A 23,151-nucleotide genomic window follows, 5' to 3' on the forward strand; every position below is an offset into this window, starting at 1 on the left:
ATCCTTCCTTCTTAATCTTCTACCTAGCTGGCCCATTTTGGCCCAACCACCCCCACATTCTCCCCATCTGGCCCAGCTCGTCCCGAGTGGCCCAACCCGGTGGCATCTCTACGACAGCCTAGCCGGCGCCACAAGCCCCGTCACCACTCCCTCCGTTTCTGGCCCACGCGGCCCACGAGCTTGTGCCAACGCAGCCCAGCTCCTCTTCGCCACCCTCACGAGCGTGGCGCGTGAGCAGGAGTACCGCCGTTGCCTCTCTCTCGCATACGGAGCGGCGCCACGGTGGGACCCTTTCGCAGCGACGATAGGCCACAGAAGACCGCATGCCTCCGTCTGCTTCCGTTTCCCCTCTGTCGCTTTCCCGTCGCCGAGCCGTCATCTTCTACCTCCGTACACCCGCACCCGTCTGCTCTTCTGTCTCGACTGCCCTGCTTCTGTCCGGTCACGCCGAGCCACGACGAGAGTGCGGACCCCGTCGAGCCGCGCCCCGCGCCGCGTTTCATGGGATGCCCTAGACCCATGGCACCCGAGCGCCAGCCCTAGCCCTTCGCGAAGCTTCTTGGACCGCTACCTGCTCCGGACCTTGGATGGTCGCCACGTCGCGCCGGCTGTCACATCAACGGAGCGGACACCGGTGCACCACCCTGGAACCCTAGCGCTGCAGCTATAAGAACCCCAGGCCGAGGCCAAGCCCTCGCCATTTCCCTTTGTCCGCCACCACAACCCTTACTTCCTCCTCTTCGCCTCGCCTTCCCACTCCACGTGTGACGGGGATGCCGTGGGGGTTGCCTCGACACCGCGCCCATGCCGCGGTAGCCCCTCACGAGCCCTTCGCCCCGCCGCCCTGCCCGACGCCGCTCGCGGCCGTGCGTCGCGGCCTCGGTCCGCCTCGACGTCGCTCCATGCACGCCGCAACACGGAGCAGCGGACGCGACGTCGAGCAGCCTCGCCTCGCCACAGAGCAGTGGCCGTCGACAACCTCGACCCCACGTCCACCCGCAGCCCGCCGAAGCCGCTACCTCGGGCGTGAGCCGAGCGTGGACGCGTCCACGACGGCAACACGTCGGCCCGCCGCAACCCACCTACGCCGAACGGAGCTGCTGCTGCCGAGTCCGCCGGAGCACGACGACGACCGTTCGAGCCACATGACCCCGCCTTCCTTGCCCCGACGCCCCGCGCGTCGAGTCTGCACCCGCGAAACCACCGGTGAGCCCTATCCTTGCCCAAGCTGCCACCTTTTCCTTTCTTCGTCGAGGGCCTTGTCTGAATCGGCCTTGGTGCCGCGCTCTGTGTGTCACAGTGAAGCCGCCCCCGTTCCGGCATCCTCGCCACGGTCGCGACATGGACACGGCCACGCCGCCCCGGAACCGCACGCGACCGTGACGTTGACCAGTACCCGCGACATCACCACGCCACGGACCCAATCGCGTTCTACCGGCCTCGGACCCGACCTGCACCAGGCGATCTGCCGCCGACGAGCCCTCTGGTGAGCCGTCCGACCCAAAGCCCACGCCTTTGTGCCTCGCCTTGTCCATGCCTATCCCGGCCTTCGAGCCGGTGTGTTTTGCTGCTCGCACCGCACGGCGGCGCCGCGGCACTCGCGGCCGCCATGGTCGAGTCTTCACCAATCTCCAAGGTGGCCAAGGCCGGACCTTTCGAGTCCGCCTGGGCCACAGGCACTCTCACACGGCACCCGGCACCAGCACACGAGCACCTGCTCATGCACGTCGCGCCGCATTGCTGTGCCGCGGCCGCGGAACACCGCGAGTTCACGTCGACCACGCACCCGTGGACGCACAGCGCACCCACGCGTTGCCTCGCTCTGGGGCAGAGCCGAGACCTTAGGGTCTTCCTCCGAAGCTCCCTGCTTAGGAAAGCCCGCACCTTCCCTGCACAGCACGGAAACACAGCGCACGGCGCGGTCTCCGCCTCGCCTGGCCGTTGCACGGACACAACCACACCAGCCCGGCGCCCCCGCCTTTGACGCCGCCACGGCTTGACGCTCGCGGAGGCAACTCGCTCCTTGCGGCGCACTCGCACAACCCGGCAGCGAACCGACCCCTGCCCTGTCACCGCGGCCACCTTCCTGCCGCCGTCTGTTTTGCCTAGACGGCCGTCCGCACCCTGACGCGCCGCGGAGCCACCACGGACCACCCACGGTCCCGGTCGCGCACCTGGACACCTGCACAACGCACGCGCACGTCGCGGCACGGCGCCCGCGTGTCCGCGCTGGCCGCCGCCTTGCCGGACCACCACCGAAGCCAGCTGCGGAATCTCGGCGAGCCCTACGTCTAGCACCGATGTTTAGAACCGCACCACACAGCATCGGCCTAGCTGCTGCTTTGCAGCCGCACCGCACGGGCGCCTCCGGCACGGCGTGCCCCCTTGCCCTGCCGCAGACGCTCATCGCTACCAGGAGCCCTTCGTCGAACACCTAAGGAGCAGAGCTCTTGTTCCCCTCTCTGTTTTCAGCCCAGCAGGGAGACGAAGCCCAGAAGACAAGCCAGCCCAGGAACCCCTCCGACTTGGGCCGAGACCGGGCAACCGGCCCAACTCGGCGCCCCTCTCCTTCCTTGCTGTTGGGCCAGCACCAGGTGACTGGCCGCATGAAGTCCAGCTAAACCTAGCCGAGCCCATCTGATGCAGGCCCACCCATTCCTTGCCCTTTTTTCCTTTTTCTGTTTTCTAGGGCAATCTCCATCTTTGAAAATTCATATCAAATTCATCCTTGCTCTGAAAATTATGAAATTAGTTTCATAATTTTTATGAAATCTTTATCTACCTCTTAGTGCTGTTTCTGAGTTAGATGATTCAGGTTTTATTGCGGTTTTATTGCTTCGTATTGGTGGCCGCTCTCGGCATTTTGTTCTGTAGCAACGGTTCGAGCTCGGATGGACTCAAGGACGCCTCGGATGGAGAAGGAGACTCCCGCTGATTGGCTACACCAACTTCCAGAGATGCATACCACTACTTCCTCTACACCGCAGGTGTCATGACAGCACCTTTTTCTTAGAGAATCCTACTAGGCATTGCAAGTAGAACTGCTAGCGCTTTATATTTACTCCTTTGCTAGATTATGAGATGCATGCTATCGCCTGAGCCCTATTTGCCTTGATTGAAACCACTTCACCCTGATTACCCAGCTCCGCACTCGCACTTATATATGCCCGTCTGCTTGCTTGCATTTACTCCATCATAATTACGTATATTCCTTGCTATGTGATGTGTGATGGATGTTTGGACGATGTGGTTGGTGGATGGGGTTTAGCTGCAAGGCACCCTGTGAGGTATATGGATTGATACACGATGGGAACGGTGAATCCCGAGTGGGTGGTGGTGATGTGAGGAGTTCTAGAGATATTTCCTTGCCCTCGACCTGATTCTTTGGTGATACTGGCTAGAACGAGAGATTGTTGTGGTGTACGAAATGCACCAAGGGTAGTTCCTGTGGCGGGAACACAGAGTCCTGAAGGGATGGCAGTCCTCGAGGGACAGTGGGATAAGGAGTTTGGGGATAGACTACCTCTGAGGGATGAGTCTAGTACGTGCTTAGAGGGCACACGGTTTGGTGGAATGTGCTCACTCTGGCCAACCTAAGGACTAACGTAAGTTGCAACCATAAATCTCAGGATACTTTATTACACACCACATGCCTAAGTGGGTATGGCCCGTTGCCCTAGTAGTGCAGACGACCATCAGTCTCTGTGGGAGTGAGTAGGCACGTGGTCTATGGCCCTGTGCAATTAGTGTCAGGAGGGTGGGGGTTACCCCGTGCTACCTTGACGACACGACCCTAGCTTATATAGTGGCGTCTATATATCTTCGCTCCGGCTAGTGGACAGGATTGGTGTTAGTTGGCCTAATATGCAGTGGTGGTGTTCATCGCTGATGGTGATTCATCGGTGGTGATCATGTGGGGTAACAATGTACTCTCTGCAGAGGTTAATAATCTATACGTATAGACGTGGTCTCGGATATGATCACTTACCTGTGTGTAGGGTTCAGCTCACTAGCTTCTCTTGTGCTTTGCTTCTCTCCCCCTGAAGTTAAGGTCTGGCTTGAGGTCGTTGAGACGAGGGGCGTGCGGAGGCCGTCTCGTCGACTAGACTGAGAGACTGAGGGTGTTGTGAGGGATGAGTGGTGACTTGTGATGTTGATGAGTGGATGATGAGAATGAGAGTGTGGTTTAGGACTTGAGAAGATATTATTACTTTTGATGCTATTCTGTATGCGCTAAGGATGTAAAATACAGCCAAACTATTAGGATCACTAGATCCCTTTATTTTCTATTTCTCACCAAAGCTCATTCGGTGTTGATCATGGCCTGCACATATCTGGTGGTGTGCAGATTTGTTGCCTCGCAGTGGTGTTGTGAATGGTAGTTGGTTTGCGGATCTACTCTCAAGGATGCCTGTGGATTGAAGACTCGTCAAGCTTTGTTGTTACGATTAGATTTCGGGTGTTTTGTTTGATTTAGTCCAGAGGGCTTGTAACTAGATTAATGTAATAGGCTTAAATTTGTACTCTGATGTGTTGTATGATTTTGTAATCATCTGAAAAGTGAATGCCCGTGATAGGTGAGGTATCTGTAACACCTCGGTGTTATGCCTGCATTTAGGCACTGCAAATCACGTATATCATGCATCATCAAGCATCCAAATCATACATGCCTAATCATGTGAATAACAATTGAAACATTGTTTTGAAACATCTGAAACATGCGTGAAACCTAAATGTTGCATACACCTGTTTAAGAATTGTTTTGCCCTGAATTTTTCTTGCTAGGTTAGTAAAACATGTTTGGCTACTATTGTAAATCATCTAGCAATGTTTAGTTCAATTTTTGGAGCAATGTTTGTATTCAAATTAATTCAAAATTTGGCTTCAAAAATAAATTCCAGAAATTTGGGTTTTGAGCTAAACGTGGACTTTGATGTTACAATTCAAAATCTAGAAAGAATTTGGCTTTGGTCATAAAAGCAAAGTTGTAGAGAATTAAATTATAAACAACTTTCATTTTTGGTACATTTTCAAAAGAGGTCATTTTCTTGCTCAAAATAATAATTCAAAGATGGCATTTAAAAATTCCTTGAAAATTTTATTTGGAAAAGGATTTTTCCTCCTTCGCGGGCCGCCGCCTCGCTTCTGGCCCACGGCCGAAGCCAACCCAGCGCGCCAGCGAACCCGCCCGCGCACGCCAGCCCACCTCGCGCGCCGGCCCATGCGTCCCCGCCTGCCGCGCGTGTCCCGCCTCGGCCCAGCTCCCGCGCTGGCCCGCTCGTCCGGCCTGCTTCACGTGCGCCGCGCCCATCGCCGCGCCACGCCCCCGACCGCGTTAGGGTTTGCCCGCCGCGTGGCGCCACCCGTCGACGGCGGCCTGACACCGCGTCCACGCGCCGCAGCAGCTCTGGCGCTGCTGGCCACTGCTTAAGCTGCCACAGAGCTCGCCCGGCATCTCATTTCCTGCTCCTCCCTTCGTCTCTCTCTCGGACAGCAGCAGCGCGCGCGCCCGCCATCGCCACCGCACGCCGCGCCTTGCCGGAGCTCGCTCGCTCGGCCACTATAGCTCGCCGGCGACCACTCTGTCTCGCCTATAGCCCCGCCATCACCTCGCGCACCCCGGGCTCGCCTCGGTAAGCCTTGGGGAGCTCCCCTTCCTCGCCAATCGCTCACCGGGTGAGCTCCGCCTCGTCGGAATGCTGCGCTCCCTGGGACTCGCCTCTCCGCCTCACCTATCTCCCTCTTTCCGCGTGCACCAGCACCGCATTGACGTGGTAGAGCTCGCCAGCCACTCCTCGCGCCACCTCTCAGTTGGAGCTGGTCGGCCGGCGTTGAGCCGCACCACCATGCCGCCATGGACGCCGGTGAGCTTGCTCCCGAGCTCCACTGGCCGTGGTAGGGGTACCATTAGGTCCACCTTGTCTCGGGGAACCTCCGGTGGTGACCTCATCGTCGGCAAGTTCACCGGCGGCGAGAACCGCCGTGGCCGGGCACCTCCCCTGCCACTGGGTCACTCACCCACGGGGCCCAGCTGTAGTGGCTGGCAAAGGCCCCGGGTGACTGGCCAATGGGCCGGTTGAACCGCCGGGTCCCGCCTGTCTGTCTCTCTGGCGCGTGTTGTGGGTGGATAACCGGGTGGATCTAGCAGTTTTGAGCATGAAGTTTAAAAGGATTTCAAAAATGATTTTTCAGAATTCTATTTAAATGCTTTAGAAAATGTTTGTGTACTCCTTTTAGCTCCAAATCCGTTGGAACAAATTTTGCTAGGTTCCTTATCATTAGATCTACTTGGAAAAATTATTGCATGACATTTTTGAGGTACTTTACTGTAGAATTTTATTTAATCATGAATATTGCTGATAACTTGAAAAATGTGTAGAAAAAGCTATAGGCTTCAGAAAAATATGATTCCAAGTTTGTTAATTTTCTTATGCCCTGTATTTCCTAGGAAAAATATGTTTCATGCATGTGTTGTAGAAAAATTTTGAGGTGTAGTTCAAGTCCCTTTAATAGCTGATTTTTGTTATTTTTGCTAGAGAGCAAACTTTGTATAAAACATGCATGTGATAATTTTTGTACAGTCATTGTATGCTATGAAGAACATAGGAAAAATACTAACTCTGTGGTTTGGCACTTTTCACAGTACAAAGTATTTTCATGTACAAAATCATGTCATAGCTTGTTATTTTTGTGTAGGCTTATCCACTCATTCAAACACCATGAAAATCTGATGGTAGTCTAATTAGAGTAGTACCATGCTACTGTAATTTTCTCAGATTTTTATAAGCACCAGAAATATAGATTGTTGTTGTAGCCCTAATTAAAAAGGAAATAAAATAATCCTCTTTAATACAAGGTTAGTTAATAATAATAGCTTTGGTGTATCTTTGAAGCATTTGATAAGGTGTGTTGACTTAAACATATTAGTAGTAGAAGAGAATGCAGTAGATGACATGTGCTTGTAGTGTAATTTCTTGGATTATGTTGACTACCTTGCATTTAAACATATCCATTGCATTCATCTCATTCGATGCACCGTTTGCATAATCACTTACGCACATTGCATCATACAGGATCGCAAACCGAGAACCCAGTCGTCATACCCAAGGAGCCCGAGGAGCAGTTCGAGGTGCACCGCAGGAAGTGCCTGAAGCCGACGAGGAGGACGTTGAGGAACTTCCGGAGTGCCCCGATCACCGTCCGAGCTCCTTCGAGAGAGGCAAGCCCCGGAGCATTTTTCTCCCGGTTTGCAATTATTTAATTAAATACTTTACTTTAATTGATGCATTACGTTCAGGAGTTGTTTGCAACCGTTGCTGCATTATACCTTGTTTACCTTTGTTATACTATATCCTTGTTACCCTGGTATCCGTAGTTGAGTCAATGCTTAGCTGGCTTAGACCGGTAGAAGTCAGGTGATTTCCTGTCACCTGCGAGCTATAGGTGGTTACCTGGATCTGCTTGGATGACTATGAAGTCATGGTATAACTAAGTGTTAAATGAAGTTGAGACCGGACGGAGACTTGCAGAGTTTTGGACTGTAGTGTTTTCCGTCTGTGTCGATTAAGGACCGACCGTTGTTGGGCCTCGAGTCATGTTGAACGCATGCCTTACATTTAGCTGGCCGGACAAAGTACCTTCTGACCGCGAAGCTGGGAGATTTTTCGGGCCGAGTAGATTGCCCGCAGTGCACTGTGCCGGAGCAAGTGTGGTAGGACACGGGGGCGAGATGATAAGACCAAAGTGCAGTCGGTCGGCCCCCGGGTACATGTGGTTCCTAGCAAACTCGAGATACCTAGAAAGTTGGCTCGGTGATCAATATCTCACTTTAGCGGGTGAGTGAGGTTTGTGTAAGGAATAAATCACCCGCTGGTTAGGAATCGATTCGAATCGCCATCGCTCCTGGATAGTGAGCACTTGACTTGAGTTACTTCATCGTAGTAAATGTTATGGAACACTTGGACAGTTATAATGAATATGACAGTATGGAAGTTGTTTAATGATCATTGGTTATCATTATCTGCTTAATCACATGTTTACTCTAGTATAGGTGCAAATCTAGTCGACAGGTTAATAATAATTAACTTGGCAATAATGCTTTTAGAAAGGTTCTTGAAATGCTAAAAATACTTCTTTTTGCAAATGAGTCAGCTACCCTACTATAAAGCCCTTCATAATCCTTGGTGTCACTTATTTTCGGTTATGTCAGGTAAGTCTAGCTGAGTATCTTCTCGTACTCAGGGTTTTATTCCCACTTGTTGCAGATGGGCAGATGTATTACGGCTACTGTATCAACTGCCTTTATCCTGCGATGGGTGATGCTTAGGACCATGGGCATGGTCATTCCTTACGTCTCATCTGATGCTTTTGTTGGAGATGATCATTCGCTGGCACTATATTTAAACTCCGCGTGAGTGTGTGTGTGGTTTGAACAAATGACTTCCGCTACTTTTATTCAAACTGGTTTGTAATAACTATGTTGAAACTCTGATGTATCTGAGATTGTGAACTTTTATGTAATATGTGATGGTGACCGCTAAACTTATTACGATCTTGGCTGGAATGGAAGTTGGTTTGAAATCCTTCGTGATTTCACAGACTACCGGGTTATACGGGCTTAAGTTTGCTAAATCGTCTGCTCTGGCGGATGATTTTCTTACTTAATTTCGTATAATTGGTCGGTTCTGTTACAGCTGGTAACATAGCATGGTTTAGCGTGTTACTGTTCACAAGTGTATTTAAAACAAAAAGGCATTTGGAAAACGTGATTTTAAAAACTATAAAGTGTGCCAGTGATCATATCCTTTATGCCCAGTTAAGGACTTTAGGTGGCTTAATTAAGTACTGACTGGGATTCTTGCATCATATTTCTCTTTCGTCGCTCATACGGCGTACTATTGTATGAGTGCCACTTGTTTGAGTGGTAATGAATGGATCAATTGCCTCTACGCATCGGTAAGTGTGAGTTGTGAGAGCATGATCAGATACACCGCTGATCTAGGGTGAATGCTTATATGATGCTGGAGTAATTACATGTTCTACGCATGTTTTACAAAGGTATCTCATGTATGGGTCTTCCGTCTGTTGAGGCGATGCCGTCAATAGGACGATGGTTCGGGTAGTTACTACCGTTGTACATGTATCTGGGGATTCGTGTAGAGCGTGTAGATAAAACTTTACTGTTTTTATGCATTCATTGGAAATTGGGCTGAAATGAATCTTCTGCAGGTACATAACAACGCTATCGTGTAGAACGTATTAGCTACGTATTGAGAGATCGTTGTATGCCACCGAATTCATCGTTAGAAATTATTATTTCCTAAGTTTGTGAGAACGTACGGCACGTACATACATCATGTTACTTGTGCATTTCATTCATGTCATGCATTCCTCCCCTTATAAATTGATTATCTCTTTTGATAAAAGTTATATCACCTAAAAATATGTTTCCCCGAAGTAATAAAAGAACTTTTGCTACAGATGGCCCGCACGAAGCAGACCGCCCGTAAGTCCACCGGAGGAAGAGCACCCCGACGTCCGTTGGCCCTGAGGGAGCACCGCACCACGGACACCTTCTTGAGTGAGTTTGGCATGCCAACTCTGCTTTGGAGAGTGCTCCATGATGTGGGGTACCTAGAGGGTCAAGAGCTGGTGTACTCTTGGAATGAGAGCCAGTTAGCAGAGGATGGACTTGCAGTGGTGGAGATCATGGTTCCTGCTCTCGGTGATGCTCCAGATTGGGATGGTTGGCATTTGGAGTTTGAGGGTCGCACTCCAGCTAAGGGTGCAGAGGGAGCAGCCTTCCGTGTCATCAGGGACATTATGAGCAGATTTCCCAGTGAGCTTGCTGTAGCTCTAGCTGGTACTTTTTCTAGGGATGATCCTCGTGATGCCATTTGGGTTCAGCCTCAGGGAAGTGCATTGGTCAGAGGTCCAGCTGAAGGACAGGCTAGCGACAACCAGGCAATGAGTGCTATGTTCGCCGCCATCAGAGCGTATGAGGGTCTCGAGAGTACCTACTAGACTTTGACTGGCTTGCGTGGTAAGGATAAGCTCAAGGGAAGAAAGCAGAAGAAGAGACAGGCACGTGCTATAGCTAGCTTGTAGGAGCAGTTGGCTGATATGAACTTACAGCGAGATCAGGCGGTTGAGAGAGGTGATAGAGCTATGCAGCGAGTGCATACGTTGACTCAAGCCAACAACAATGCAGACCGCATGATAGGACAGTGGTTCAGGAAAGGAATGAAGCCTGGAACGTAAGAAACCTTTTGCTATAGAGGGTCGATGAGCTAGAGGAATACAACGGCAACCTGCATGAGGAGTTTCACGCGCTCTACAATGGGGTTGGCCCATATGCTCCACCGAACGCCGCTGGCATGGACATTGACGACGACAACCAGGACGAGCCTGCAGTTTCACCTAGGGGCGATGGTGACGTCTCCGATCCCGACGATGGCCCCGAGGAGTAGGCTAGTTGCCTTGCGCTAGTATCTAGGCCCTGTCGCGATGACCTTTCTTTTGTTGGCATGTAATCTATCGTATGTTGCTTCGAACGCATGAGACTTGGAATGTGGTTGGAACTTGATTTTCGAATGCGATATCTGAACGCCTAAAAAGTCCAGTGTATGTATACTGGCAATTTGATTGTATGGACGCGATGTTTGCCGTTGAAGTAATTCGATTAAGTGCTGTTGTTTTAATTGGGATGTGATTGTTGTGCCTCTGTTTTATTACATGAATTTATTCTCTCCAGTAAATTCAGTATGGCATAATTTTTCCTTCACTCGCAATTATTACAGCTTCACTCAATCGTTACTTATTGCTGAAATATGCAGATGACAAACACTCGCCGAACCACGTATGAGGCCGCTGAGCCTGGTGTTAACGGTGCGGGGACTGGTGGTGGTGGTGGAAACCACGGCAACAACAATGAACCTCCCCATGAACCACATTTGCCACCTCCTCCCCCGTTTACCCTCGAGATGTTCCTCGCACAGCTGCTCGAGAGTCAGTGCAACGCGGAACAATCCCAGAAGAACATGGAGGATTTTCTACGCACCATCGCCAACAACGTTCAACGTGGTAATAATCAAGGTGGTGGCATGGGAGTGAACCAATACAGCAGCTTCAAAGATTTCATGGACACCAGGCCGCCAGTATTCAAGGAAGCAACAGAGCCACTCGATGCTGAGGAATGGATCAACACGATGAAAGATAAATTCCGTGTGTTGAGGATGACTGAGGTTCTAAAAACGGAGTATGCTGCACTTCAATTGCAAGGACCGGCGGGAATGTGGTGGAAGCACCATCGCACCACCTTCCCTCCAAATGCTCAAATTTCTTGGAGAGAGTTTGCTGAGGCCTTCCGTGGAGTCTATATTCCACCCGGGCTGACCGAGATGAAGTTGGGAGAGTTTCTGGCGTTGAACCAGGGCACCAAAACCGTGACGCAATACCTGCATGCCTTCAACAACTTGTGTCGCTATGCTCCCGACATGGTTGACACAGATGCTAAAAGAATAGCCAGTTTTAAGAGGGGTCTCAATCCAAAAATGATGAAGCATGTTGGTACCAATAACCGCGTCAGATTCAATGACTTCATCAGCGACTGTCTGAAGCAGGAGAAGAATAACAACGCCAGCACCGCAGCCAAGACACGCAAGAGAGCCTTTGAAGGTGGGCCGTCTCAAGCTAGAGCACCTATGGGAGGTCATCCTCCATATCGCCCATCGGCACCTGGCGCTATATTCAGGCCACCTCAGCCAAGAAGACAGAATTTCCGTGGACCTCAGAAGCCGTACAAGATGGCAGTACAGCCCAACAAAGCAGCCGCAGCTGCGGTACAAGGCAGTTCTAAGGGAGCTGTGGGATCTGCCGGAATAGTAAGAGGACCCTGCTATAACTGTGATCAACCCGGCCATTTCTCGAGGTTTTGTTCGTACCCGCCCAAGAAGAAGCAGCAGACTTATAATGCTAAAGTGCATAGTACAACAGTGGATGAAATTCCAGAGGGAGAGCCCGTCACTGCTGGTAAGTTTCCTGTCAACGAAAACCCTGCAGTTGTTCTATTTGATTCTGGATCATCGCATTCTTTTATGAGTCAAGCATTTGCACAGAAACATGAACAACTATGCACAGAATTGGGTTATGGTTACCGTATAAGTTCAGCAGGGGCTGATGTTTTGACCAATCGGATGGTTCGAGGGGCAACCCTTGAACTAGGTAGCAGGAAGTTCCGAGTGAACTTGATAGTTATGCCTGGGTTAGTCTTGGATGTCATTATAGGGATGAATTGGATGAAGAATTGGGGAGCAGTCATAGATACTGGAAGTCGAGTACTTACCCTTAAGGCTCCCCTGGGTGAGGGTACTTTTCAAGTACCATTGCCTCGGAGAACAGACCTGATAAGTGTTATATGTGCTACGACAGTCATTCCTATTCATCAGATTCCGGTAGTGTGTGAATTCCCGGATGTATTCTCGGATGAGCTATCTGGTCTTCCGCCAGATAGGGAGATTGAGTTTGGAATTGAGCTAGTCCCCGGAACAGCTCTGATTTCAAAGAGGCCCTATCGGATGCCTCCAAATGAGTTAGCTGAGCTGAAGAAGCAATTAGAAGATTTATCAAAAAAGGGGTTTATACGACCAAGCAAGTCTGAATGGGGATGTCCCGCCTTGTTTGTGAAGAAGAAGAAAGAGGGCACGTTGAGAATGTGCGTAGATTATAGGCCACTCAATGCTGTGACCATCAAGAATAAATATCCCTTACCACATATTGATGTTCTGTTTGACCAATTATCCAAGGCCAAGGTGTTCTCAAAAATAGATTTGAGATCCGGTTATCATCAGATCAAGATCAGGCCACAGGATATATCGAAAACTGCATTTTCCACCAGATACGGGTTGTATGAGTATCTTGTCATGTCCTTTGGCTTGACAAATGCTCCTGCATACTTTATGTTTTTGATGAATACAGTTTTCATGTCAGAATTGGATAAGTTTGTGGTAGTGTTCATCGATGACATTCTGGTGTACTCCGAGAACGAGAAAGATCATGAAGAGCATCTGAGAACTGTCTTGACCAGACTTAGGGATCATCAATTGTATGCTAAGTTTAGCAAATGTGAATTCTGGTTGAAGGAAGTTCCTTTCCTTGGTCACATTCTATCAGAGAATGGAGTTTCAGTCGATCCAAGTAAGGTGCAAGAAGTTATGAATTGGAAAGCACCGACCACAGTTCCTGAGATAGAAGTTTCTTAGGACTAGCCGGTTATTACCGTCGCTTTATACCAGATTTCTCGAAGATCGCCAAACCGATGACGAGCCTCCTACAGAAGGATCACAAGTTTGTGTGGACAGAGGAGTGTGAAGCAGCTTTCCACACTTTGCGGAAACTGTTGACCACTGCTCCTGTTCTAGCACAACCAGATATCAAGAAACCATTTGATGTGTTTTGCGACGCATCGAAGACTGGATTGGGTTGTGTTCTTATGCAAGAAAGGAGAGTCATTGCTTATGCATCACGTCAATTGAGAAAGCACGAGGTCAACTATCCAACACATGATCTTGAACTTGCTACAGTTGTACACGCCCTAAAAATTTGGAGACATTACCTACTTGGTAATGTGTGCAATATTTTCACGGATCACAAAAGTCTTAAGTATATCTTTACCCAACCGGAGCTAAACATGAGACAGCGCAGATGGTTGGAATTGATCAAGGATTACAACTTGAATGTGCAATATCATCCTAGAAAAGCCAATGTAGTGACAGATGCTTTGAGCAGAAAGTCACATTACTTAAATGTGCAGCCATTACTTGAAGATGGGTTCGATCTAATGCATCCTGCTGTGTTACATAGTATTCAGATTAGTTGCTCTTTGGAAAGTAAGATACTAGAAGGCCAGAAAACTGACAAGGGGATATTCCACATCAAAGAGAAAATAAAAGAAAAGCCGTCTCAACACTTTAAAGTGGATGAACAGGGCGTGTTGTGGTTTGACGACCGTCTTGTGGTTCCCAAGGATCGAGAGCTTAGGAATAAACTCATGGATGAAGCTCACTTTTCAAAGCTATCTATTCATCCCAGAAGTAGTAAGATGTATCAAGAACTAAGGTCTCGTTATTGGTGGACCAAAATGAAGAAAGAAATTACATCATATGTTGTCAGATGTGACACCTATTGTCGAGTGAAAGCCATTCACATGAAACCTGCCGGTATGTTGCAACCCTTGTCCGTCCCTAGTTGGAAGTGGGACGACATCAGCATGGATTTTATCATGGGTTTGCCCACTACTCAAAAAGGACATGATTCAATTTGGGTAATTGTGGATCGTCTTACCAAGACCGCTCATTTGTTGCCTGTCAAAATAGAATATCGACCACCTCAATATGCCGAGAAGTATATCGCAGAAATTGTGAGGTTGCATGGTATACCAAAGACCATAGTATCTGATAGAGGCTCACAGTTCATGGCTCATTTTTGGGAACATTTACACAAAGGCTTAGGAACTAGTTTGATTCGCAGTACCGCTTATCATCCTCAGACAGATGGTCAGACTGAACGAGTGAATGCTGTTTTGGAGGATATGTTAAGAGCCTGTGTATTGTCTTCTAAGAGATCATGGGAGTCATGGTTACCGTTAGCTGAGTTTTCTTATAATAATAGTTATCAAGAAAGCATCAAGATGGCCCCATTCGAAGCTTTATATGGCAGAAAATGTAGAACACCATTGAATTGGGTCGAGCCTGGTGATAGAAGATATTATGGCATTGACTTTATAAAAGAAGCCGAGAAGAAAGTTCATATTATTCAGCAGAATATGAAAGCTGCCCAATCACGTCAGAAAAGCTATGCAGACAAAAGAAGGAGACCTCTTGCATTTGAAGTTGGTGACTATGTTTATCTAAAAGTCATGCCAATGAAGAAGAAAATGTTTGGAATCCGAAGAAAGCTTGCCGCGAGATTCGTAGGACCATACAAGATCTTGGAACAAAGAGGTCCGATAGCCTACAAGTTAGAGTTACCTGAAACAATGAGTACCGTTTTTCCAGTTTTCCATGTATCACATCTCAAGAAATGTTTGTGTGTTCCAGAGGAAAGAATAGAACCTCGAGGTATCCAACTCAAATCAGATTTGGTGTATCGTGAACAGCCAGTCCGGGTGCTAGACATGAAGGAACGTGCTACTCAGAGTAGTGTGGTGAAAACATACAAGATACAGTGGGATCATCATAATGAGGGAGATGCAACTTGGGAAACAGGAGAGTATCTACAAAAAACTTATGAAGAATTTTATAACAAATGGTTCGTAATCCAAATCTCGGGACGAGATTTTTATAAGGGGGGAGGGCTGTAACACCTCGGTGTTATGCCTGCATTTAGGCACTGCAAATCACGCATATCATGCATCATCAAGCATCCAAATCATACATGCCTAATCATGTGAATAACAATTGAAACATTGTTTTGAAACATCTGAAACATGCGTGAAACCTGAATGTTGCATACACCTGTTTAAGAATTGTTTTGCCCTGAATTTTTCTTGCTAGGTTAGTAAAACATGTTTGGCTACTATTGTAAATCATCTAGCAATGTTTAGTTCAATTTTTGGAGCAATGTTTGTATTCAAATTAATTCAAAATTTGGCTTCAAAAATAAATTCCAGAAATTTGGGTTTTGAGCTAAACGTGGACTTTGATGTTACAATTCAAAATCTAGAAAGAATTTGGCTTTGGTCATAAAAGCAAAGTTGTAGAGAATTAAATTATAAACAACTTTCATTTTTGGTACATTTTCAAAAGAGGTCATTTTCTTGCTCAAAATAATAATTGAAAGATGGCATTTAAAAATTCCTTGAAAATTTTATTTGGAAAAGGATTTTTCCTCCTTCGCGGGCCGCCGCCTCGCTTCTGGCCCACAGCCGAAGCCGGCCCAGCGCGCCAGCGAACCCGCCCGCGCATGCCAGCCCACCTCGCGCGCCGGCCCACGCGTTCCCACCTGCCGCGCGTGTCCCGCCTCGGCCCAGCTCCCGCGCTGGCCTGCTCGTCCGGCCTGCTTCGCGTGCGCCGCGCCCGTCGCCGCGCCACGCCCCCGACCGCGTCAGGGTTTGCCCGCCGCGTGGCGCCACCCGTCGACGGCGGCCTGACACCGCGTCCATGCGCTGCGGCAGCTCTGGCGCTGCTGGCCACTGCTTAAGCTGCCACAGAGCTCGCCCGGCATCTCATTTCCTGCTCCTCCCTTCGTCTCTCTCTCGGACAGCAGCAGCGCGCGCGCCCGCCATCGCCACCGCACGCCGCGCCTTGCCGGAGCTCACTCGCCCGGCCACTACAGCTCGCCGGCGACCACTCTGTCTCGCCTACAGCCCCGCCATCACCTCGCGCACCCTGGGCTCGCCTCGGTAAGCCTTGGGGAGCTCCCCTTCCTCGCCAATCGCTCACCGGGTGAGCTCCGCCTCGCCGGAATGCTGCGCTCCCTGGGACTCGCCTCTCCGCCTCACCTATCTCCCTCTTTCCGCGCGCACCAGCACCGCACTGACGTGGTAGAGCTCACCAGCCACTCCTCGCGCCACCTCTTAGCCGGAGCTGGCTGGCCGGCGTTGAGCCGCACCACCATGCCGCCATGGACGCCGGTGAGCTTGCTCCCGAGCTCCACTGGCCGTGGTAGGGGTACCGTTAGGTCCACCTTGTCTCGGGGAACCTCCGGTGGTGACCTCACCGCCGGCAAGTTCACCAGCGGCGAGAACCGCCGCGGCCGGGCACCTCCCCTGCCACTGGGTCACTAACCCGCGGTGCCCAGCCGCAGTGGCTGGCAAAGGCCCCGGGTGACTGGCCAATGGGCCGGTTGAACCACCGGGTCCCGCCTATCTGTCTCTCTGGCGCGTGTTGTGGGTGGATAACCGGGTGGATCTAGCAGTTTTGAGCATGAAGTTTAAAAGGATTTCAAAAATGATTTTTCAGAATTCTATTTAAATGCTTTAGAAAATGTTTGTGTACTCCTTTTAGCTCCAAATCTGTTGGAACAAATTTTGCTAGGTTCCTTATCATCAGATCTACTTGGGAAAATTATTGCATGACATTTTTGAGGGACTTTACTGTAGAATTTTATTTAATCATGAATATTGCTGATAACTTGAAAAATGTGTAGAAAAAGCTATAGGCTTCAGAAAAATATGATTCCAAGTTTGTTAATTTTCTTATGCCCTGTATTTCCTAGGAAAAATATGTTTCATGCATGTGTTGTGGAAAAATTTTGAGGTGTAGTTCAAGTCCCTTTAATAGCTGATTTTTGTTATTTTTGCTAGAGAGCAAACTTTGTATAAAACATGCATGTGATAATTTTTGTACAGTCATTGTATGCTATGAAGAACATAGGAAAAATACTAACTCTGTGGTTTGGCACTTTTCACAGTACAAAGTATTTTCATGTACAAAATCATGTCATAGCTTGTTATTTTTGTGTAGGCTTATCCACTCATTCAAACACCATGAAAATCTGATGGTAGTCTAATTAGAGTAGTACCATGCTACTGTAATTTTCTTAGATTTTTATAAGCACCAGAAATATAGATTGTTGTTGTAGCCCTAATTAAAAAGGAAATAAAATAATCCTCTTTAATACAAGGTTAGTTAATAATAATAGCTTTGGTGTATCTTTGAAGCATTTGATAAGGTGTGTTGACTTAAACATATTAGTAGTAGAAGAGAATGCAGTAGATGACATGTGCTTGTAGTGTAATTTCTTGGATTATGTTGACTACCTTGCATTTAAACATATCCATTGCATTCATCTCATTCGATGCACCGTTTGCATAATCACTTACGCGCATTGCATCATACAGGATCACAAACCGAGAACCCAGTCGTCATACCCGAGGAGCCCGAGGAGCAGTTCGAGGTGCAGCCGCAGGAAGTGCCCGAAGCCGACGAGGAGGACGTTGAGGAACTTCCGGAGTGCCCCGATCACCGTCCGAGCTCCTTCGAGAGAGGCAAGCCCCGGAGTATTTTTCTCCCGGTTTGCAATTATTTAATTAAATGCTTTACTTTAATTGATGCATTACGTTCAGGAGTTGTTTGCAACCGTTGCTGCATTATACCTTGTTTACCTTTGTTATACTATATCCTTGTTACCCTGGTATCCGCAGTTGAGTCAATGCTTAGCTGGCTTAGACCAGTAGAAGTCAGGTGATTTCCTGTCACCTGCGAGCTATAGGTGGTTACCTGGATCTGCTTGGATGACTATGAAGTCATGGTATAACTAAGTGTTAAATGAAGTTGAGACCGGACGGAGACTTGCAGAGTTTTGGACTGTAGTGTTTTCCGTCTGTGTCGATTAAGGACTGACTGTTGTTGGGCCTCGAGTCATGTTGAACGCATGCCTTACATTTAGCTGGCCGGACAAAGTACCTTCCGACCGCGAAGCTGGGAGATTTTTCGGGCCGAGTAGATTGCCCGCAGCGCACTGTGCCGGAGCAGGTGTGGTAGGACACGGGGGCGAGATGATAAGACCAAAGTGCAGTCGGTCGACCCCCGGGTACATGTGGTTCCTGGCAAACTCGAGATACCTGGAAAGTTGGCTCGGTGATCAATATCTCACTTTAGCGGGTAAGTGAGGTTTGTGTAAGGAATAAATCACCAGCTGATTAGGAATCGATTCGAATCGCCATCGCTCCTAGATAGTGAGCACTTGACTTGAGTTACTTCATCGTAGTAAATGTTATGGAACACTTGGACAGTTATAATGAATATGACAGTATGGAAGTTGTTTAATGATCATTGGTTATCATTATCTGCTTAATCACATGTTTACTCTAGTATAGGTGCAAATCTAGTCGACAGGTTAATAATAATTAACTTGGCAATAATGCTTTTAGAAAGGTTCTTGAAATGCTAAAAATGCTTCTTTTTGCAAATGAGTCAGCTACCCTACTATAAAGCCCTTCATAATCCTTGGTGTCACTTATTTTCGGTTATGTCGGGTAAGTCTAGCTGAGTACCTTCTCGTACTCAGGGTTTTATTCCCACTTGTTGCAGATGGGCAGATGTATTACGGCTACTGTATCAACTGCCTTTATCCTGCGATGGGTGATGCTTAGGACCATGGGCATGGTCATTCCTTACGTCTCATCTGATGCTTTTGTTGGAGATGATCATTCGCTGGCACTATATTTAAACTCCGCGTGAGTGTGTGTGGTTTGAACAAATGACTTCCGCTACTTTTATTCGAACTGGTTTGTAATAACTATGTTGAAACTCTGATGTATCTGAGATTGTGAACTTTTATGTAATATGTGATGGTGACCGCTAAACTTATTACGATCTTGGCTGGAATGGAAGTTGGTTTGAAATCCTTCGTGATTTCACGGACTACCGGGTTATACGGGCTTAAGTTTGCTAAATTGTCTGCTCTGGCGGATGATTTTCTTACTTAATTTCGTATAATTGGTCAGTTCTGTTACAGTATCCTGGTACTATCACAAAGGGGCAAGAGAGTCGGAATTTCAAGCTTTGGAATCCCGGTTCGTTTCAGTAAACTTTTCTTGTATTCTTATATGATCAACGAACTCTTAAAATTGATCATCTAGATTTCTTTTTTTTTTTTACTTTTCAAGTGGTTCATTCGAAGTCAGGGTATGGGTCCATGATTGGACCTCAAGTTAATTTAAAATGAACTACTTCAAAAGTTAAAAGGCCTAGATGATCATTTTGAGAGTTCATAGATTCAGATAAGAATGCGAAAAAAGTTTAATAACTCATGGTCATTTCACCATAATATAAAAGTGCTCAACGTGCTCATCAATACCTTTGTTGGCTTTTATTTATTAGAAAATGTAAGTTATATTCCGGTTTCTACATGTGTCATGGATTCAACTACTGTTTATTACAATTTCAGCCGTCAGTAATAATAGCAAGTTCTCAAAAAGATTCCAAGATACAAAAAAAAGGACACATTAATCCAAACATAAGTTTATTAGAGAAGACGACCCACTCATGTTTGGTAAAGATTCCATTGTTACTGTCTCCAGGGCACAACTTACTCAGTTTAACCTGGGTCCGTCATATTCCTTCCATAGGAATAGGATGGACCATATATATAAACTTGTTGAATGAGTGGCCCTAAAAAACCATAAATGAGAATATAGTATCTTTTTTGTCAAAAAAAAAACAAGTCAGGATCAACCACATAGACGTAGACCTAATGATTATTGTTGCTCTTACACAAACTTGAGAATGCGCGCAAATTGTGAATTTATTGAAGCCAAGGACAAAAAAACACAAACAGCAGGGTTCCTTTGGCGGATGATGTAAACCAAAAGCAGATTTATACCCTTCAAACAAAGTCTGCTATGTGGCAAACGAAAAAAAATGCTGAGTAATTTCTCATTCTTTTTTTTGCAAAAACAACAACTCTCGTCTCTCCAATTATGCTTTATAAGATTATCTTTAGTTAAAATTAGCAAAGTGGCCCATGCAAATTGTGCAATTATCATTTTGTTCAATCCTAGTACAACTTAACATATACTCATTATCAAATATATGACTTCATCAATGTTTTTATTGAAGTATAGGTGCTCCATCATCAGTGTTTTGCAAGCTATCCCTTGATCCTATATTTAGTGCCTGTCTGGTATAGCTCACTAGTGAATGAACTTTTGTTGGCTTTGACTCTAAAAGCAATTTTATCGGTATAGTTGAATCTATTTTTAATAAATGTTTGGTGAAATAGCTTCAGAGAAGCCAGCAGAGAGAAAGTTGGAAGAAGCTAGTATTTTAGCTTCACCTAGAGAATTGTGCATGTGAGAGGAGCTAAAAAACATCTTCTAGAAAGAAGTTTCATCCGGACACATTTAGTAGAAGAAACTGAAAACAGCTTTGTGAAGCTGAGAGAAAATTTATACCAAACACACCCTTAGCATATGCTAACTCGATATATGGAGCCGCAGCCTATATCTTCTTTTACCATTCAATCTTATCTTATGCTCACTGCTTGATGCATGCCTTCATCGTCATTTCTTATCACGCTAGAGATTGTGTGCTACTTCTCACTGTGTGGATTTTTTTTCTTTTTGCCTTAGGCTATAGGCTCAAGCCCAGAACGGAAACAATAAAATGCATGTCTCCTTCGGTTCGATTGTGGGTCATGTTCGCTTATGCTGAAATTTAGTTTATACTGATGCCTATGCTGAAATGTTGTGAGAGAAAAATACTGTTCCATGGTTGAAAAAGTAGCCCAAGCGAACAAGGCCAATCTAGTAATAAATGCAAATGGAGATGCCTTTTGTTTTGTTGTATTCATCTTGTCATCTGCTAGGATACACAATCTGATGTCAATTACCACTTAACACCACCATGTGTAGTATCCTAAGTACACATTTATTTTGACCTTACATTGAGTTATCCCCTTCCTCTATTGTGAGGGGATAATAGATAGACCCAAAAATGTACACGCTTGCATTGTTCACAGTATAGATGGATCATTATCCTCTTGGATTGGATTTTTATCTCTATTTGTATTTTATCATATATTATTTCATTTTAGTTTCAAAGTTGTAAATGCAGTAAGCATGATGTACATATGTGGTTGGCTTTATAATTTTTCCTTTCTTTGGTCGAATTCATATTTTTCTTATTAATAATGGCATGGGTGGGTAATAACGGAATATGTATAATTGTATTTCAGCTAACTTTTTGCATAATCGTGGCGGTGGGCAATTTATCAATGGTTGAGGAACACTTTAGTTTTATTTTCTTTGACCATGAAAATTAACGTGGAGATTCTTTTTTTATTTTGAGAATCTTATTGATAATGGCATGAGTGGGTAATAATGGAATATGTATAATTGTATTTTCAGCTAACTTTTTGCATAATCATGGCGGTGGGCAATTTTATCAATGGTTTAGGACCGGCTGTCAAGGAGACGTCGCCTACCATTGAATGCACCCGTGCCAAGTCGATGACTTGAACCCGAGTGTGCAGGTTCCACAACAAGGAACCCAACCAAATAATATATGATTAGGGATATGCCAATATTGGCCAAACATATAGATAATACACTAGTTTTTTTTTTTGAGAAATAGATAATACACTAGTACACCTGTGACACCAGTTCGCTTGAATTTATCAGTCATGATACAGTATTTTTCTCTCACAATAAATCAGCGAACAATACTTTTCTAATAAGCCAGGCTGAATGTTGTGAGAGAAAACAAGTTCCAGCGAACTCTTCTCCAGCGGCTGCTGTTCTCATTTCCTCTTCTGCAGCCTCCCCGCCCCCGGAGGGTGGAGGCCCAGAGGCCGCTGCCGCTTTCTGCACCGGAGTCATCTGGGCCGGTTTCTTTCATCGGCATGGAAACCTCTGACTTCCATCGGCAGGCTGCATGTAATGTAAGCATGGAAAAGTGGCACTAATTTGACTCTTCGTTGGACGATTATGGGGCTCTACATCTTTGCAAATCGAAAAGGGACTGCATTTCTTCAAATGTCCTAGGTTATACATATTCTAAGTGGGAACTGGAAGCCTGTTTGTGCATCCATTATTGATCAATTACGAGTTCAGTGACCTTGCAAATTGAATATGGGCTGCATTTGTTCATATGTCCTAGGCTCCTAGCCTACATTATCATAGTAGCCAGAGGAATATTCTAGTGCAGCTTTACTACTTCCGGAACTCATCAAAACCCAGATACTCCTACTTCGTACGGATACGCGATGTGCCAATACTGATACGCCTTTTTTTTCAAAAAACAATGATACAGGGATATATGCAAATATATTATATAGCAAAACAAAAATGCATACACAACAACATAGTCTTTCAGTCCCAAGCAAGTTAGGATAGGCTAGAGTTAAAACCCTCCGTGAGCCTCAAGTCACGGCATACATAATTCATAAACATTGCTAAAAGATTTGTAAATACTTGATAGTTGCTAATTATTGATAATAATTATCTTCGTCGTCATGCGTACTCCCTTCGTTCTGAATCATAAATCGTTATCTTTTTAGATATGTAGTTTTTACTTTTTACATATGCTCAATGAGATATATGCTCCACAGCACTTAAGCTGGCAAAGCTTTTGCTGTTCTTGCTCATTAACGAACGAACAATGTGACATGTCCAAACAGCAGATCCCACCATGGAAAGTTTGGCTCACT

At 46.7% G+C, this 23,151-nt stretch overlaps 1 long non-coding RNA gene across 3 annotated transcripts; it reads left to right on the forward strand.

Annotated features, from left to right (window-relative positions):
- Positions 1–687: 687 nt before the first annotated feature.
- LOC136477711 (uncharacterized) lies at positions 688–17,983 on the forward strand. 3 transcript variants are annotated; one of them, XR_010764083.1, is made up of 4 exons: positions 688–1,206; positions 1,301–2,987; positions 4,349–7,219; positions 17,840–17,983. It is a non-coding gene; the product is annotated as an uncharacterized lncRNA (long non-coding RNA). The 3 variants fall into 3 exon arrangements; XR_010764085.1 differs by lacking the exon at positions 17,840–17,983 and adding an exon at positions 9,481–10,500; XR_010764084.1 differs by lacking the exon at positions 17,840–17,983 and adding an exon at positions 8,265–8,513.
- The last annotated feature ends 5,168 nt before the right edge of the window (positions 17,984–23,151 follow it).

The sequence above is a fragment of the Miscanthus floridulus genome, chromosome 8 (genome assembly GCF_019320115.1).
Source record: "Miscanthus floridulus cultivar M001 chromosome 8, ASM1932011v1, whole genome shotgun sequence".
Lineage (NCBI taxonomy): Eukaryota > Viridiplantae > Streptophyta > Magnoliopsida > Poales > Poaceae > Miscanthus > Miscanthus floridulus.